At 47.4% G+C, this 2,500-nt stretch overlaps 1 protein-coding gene across 1 annotated transcript in view; it reads right to left on the bottom strand.

Annotated features, from left to right (window-relative positions):
* Positions 1-2,500, bottom strand: part of LOC134443321 (neurexin-1a-like) — a 438,835-nt gene that overhangs the window by 329,861 nt on the left and 106,474 nt on the right. The gene's annotated exons all lie outside the window — the stretch shown is intronic.

Here is a 2,500-nt window from a genome sequence, read left to right as displayed (position 1 = left end):
GGAGAGCTGAGCTTGTAATTTCTACCACAGAGCCACTAGAGGGCAGCAGACATCCACCACACCACTAGAGCTCACATACAGCAGAGCTGATACCAACACATAAGGAAGATGCTCATCAAAACCATTCACTGACTCAGTTGAGATTCAAAAGTATTTGTTTTACGCTGACTGTTTTGATTTCAAGGGTTTGGCATGTCTGCTTTGGATAGGTGCCTATACTCAGAAGCTGGTTCTTGGAGTCCAGTAATCAATGAAATCCTCTTTGGATGCTGTCATGACCTGTGTGGTGAGGGCTCCAAGCTCTTCTATTAGATGATTTACCTCTTACCTTAACCTGGTTTACTCCTGAACCAGCTTTGTAGTACAGGCCTCTGGGGAGCCATGCGAGTTAATGCATGCCCATAACACCATGAAAGACACTCATATAGCAAGCAGAGAGGGAACACTCCTCCTGTACTTAAAGAGTGAAATGACAGAGTGAATAGTCCACATCTACTTAAAGAGTGAAATGACAGAGTGAATAGTCCACCTCTAGTTAACCCTCAACCGACCGGCCTGTTTTCTGACCGAGCGGGGTCATTTATGACCCCAAGGAGTTTATATAGAAATACCACTATATAAATTATTTGTCATTTATTATGAATGACCCCAGTCAGTCGATTTAGGGTTAAAGAGTGAAATCACACAGTGAATAATCCACCTCAGCTCAATTATAAAGAGTGAAATGACTGCAGAGCTGGAGAGCTGAGCTTGTAATTTACACCACAGACACTAGAGGGCAGCAGTCCTCCACAACACCACACCACTAGACCTGACACCACTAGTGCATTAGGAAGCTGCTCAGCAATCCACTGTGTAGGATCAAGGGGAGAGACGTCTCCAAACGGCCTGTTCAGAGCACACATGGAACCTCATCACACAGCATTGTGTTTCTCTACATAACAAGCAGAAACGGTCGTAAACCATTTTAGAAACTTTAAAGAGGATTGTGGGCATGACAGGACAGGAAAGAGAGAGAGAAGAGGTAGCAGAGGATACAAACAGAAAATATGACAGGAGAGAGAGAGAGAGAGAGAGAGAGAGAGAGAGAGAGAGAGAGAGAGAGAGAGAGAGAGAAGAGAGGAGAGAGAGAGAGAGAGAGAGAGAGAGAGAGAGAGAGAAGGGGGTAGCACAGGATAGAAACAGAGAAGATGACAGTATAGAGAGAGAGAGAGAGAGAGAGAGAGAGAGAGAGAGAGAGAGAAAGAGAGAGAGAGAGAGAGAGAGAGAGAGAGAGAGAGAGAGAGAGAGAGAGAGAGAGAGAGAAGGGGGTAGCACGGGATAGAAACAGAATAGATGACAGTACAGAGAGAGAGAGAGAGAGAGAGAGAGAGAGAGAGAGAGAGAGAGAGAGAAAGGGGAGCTGAGGGCAGAAAGAGAATCTGCTGGCTCTGACAGAATATCCAAGAGCTGCTGTCAGGGTTGCCAGATGAGGCTGATGATCTCCAGCCCAAAAAAATGTTCTAAACCCGTCTAGAAGCACAAAATCCTACCCAATTCTATTGATTTCTATGGCAAAAATTGGGCGGGTTTTTCTGCTAAATGCCATTTTTACCGGCACACGGCCATCCTAAGCAGCCCAATTGGGCGGGAAACAGCCCAATCTGGCAACACTGGCTGCTGTATGTACGTCACGACTGGCAGATACGCTAACAGCTAAGAGGAACACAGACATGGTCAACTGGATCACGATTGGCAACATAATCAGCTTGTTGGCCTGGGAGTGCAGTCAGAGGCGCATCTTGTCACCAGGCTAGGCAGGCAGCCGCTTGGGGCCCCCAAACCCCCCTACTGTAGGTGGTTAATAACAACAGCTCACATTTTACTGTATCAGAGGCGATTTTGTGTCAAATGTTCATGACTTTGAATTGTCGCGTGGGTCCCCAGCTCACCCTAGTGAGTCACCTCTGACTGCATAATCTGCTAGTTGGCTCGTGAGTGCAGTGCGTCCGGTTTGACTCTGACAGAATAGCCGAGAGCTGCAGTATGTACGTCACGACTGGCAGATACGCCAACAGCCAGAATCACACAGACATGGTCAACTGGATCACAATTGGCAGCAGATACAGAAACATAATCAGCTAGTTGGCTTGTGAGTGCAGTGCAGTGCGGTTTGGCTTTGACAAAATAACCGAGAGCTGTAGCTGTATGTACGTCACCAGGATTGCAACGGGCAGATATGCTAACACACACACACAGTTGGCTCCACGCTGCATATACACTAACACACACACACAGTTGGCTCCACGCTGCATATATGCTAACACACACACACTTGGCTCCACGTTGTTTGTGTGTGTGAGTGTGTGAGTGTGTGATTGCTGCTATTGTGATTTTTGGTGCTGATTGAGGTTCCGTTTGGGCTGTGTGTGTGTGTGTGTGTGCGTGTGTGCGTGCGTTCATGTGTGCGTGTGCATGTGTGTGTGTGCGTGCGTGCGTGCGTGCGTGCGTGTGTGTGTGT

Source organism: Engraulis encrasicolus, unplaced genomic scaffold (assembly GCF_034702125.1).
Source record: "Engraulis encrasicolus isolate BLACKSEA-1 unplaced genomic scaffold, IST_EnEncr_1.0 scaffold_30_np1212, whole genome shotgun sequence".
NCBI classification, from domain to species: Eukaryota; Metazoa; Chordata; class Actinopteri; order Clupeiformes; family Engraulidae; genus Engraulis; species Engraulis encrasicolus.
Note: the sequence above shows the minus strand (reverse complement) of the source record. Positions and strands in the feature narration are given on the sequence as shown.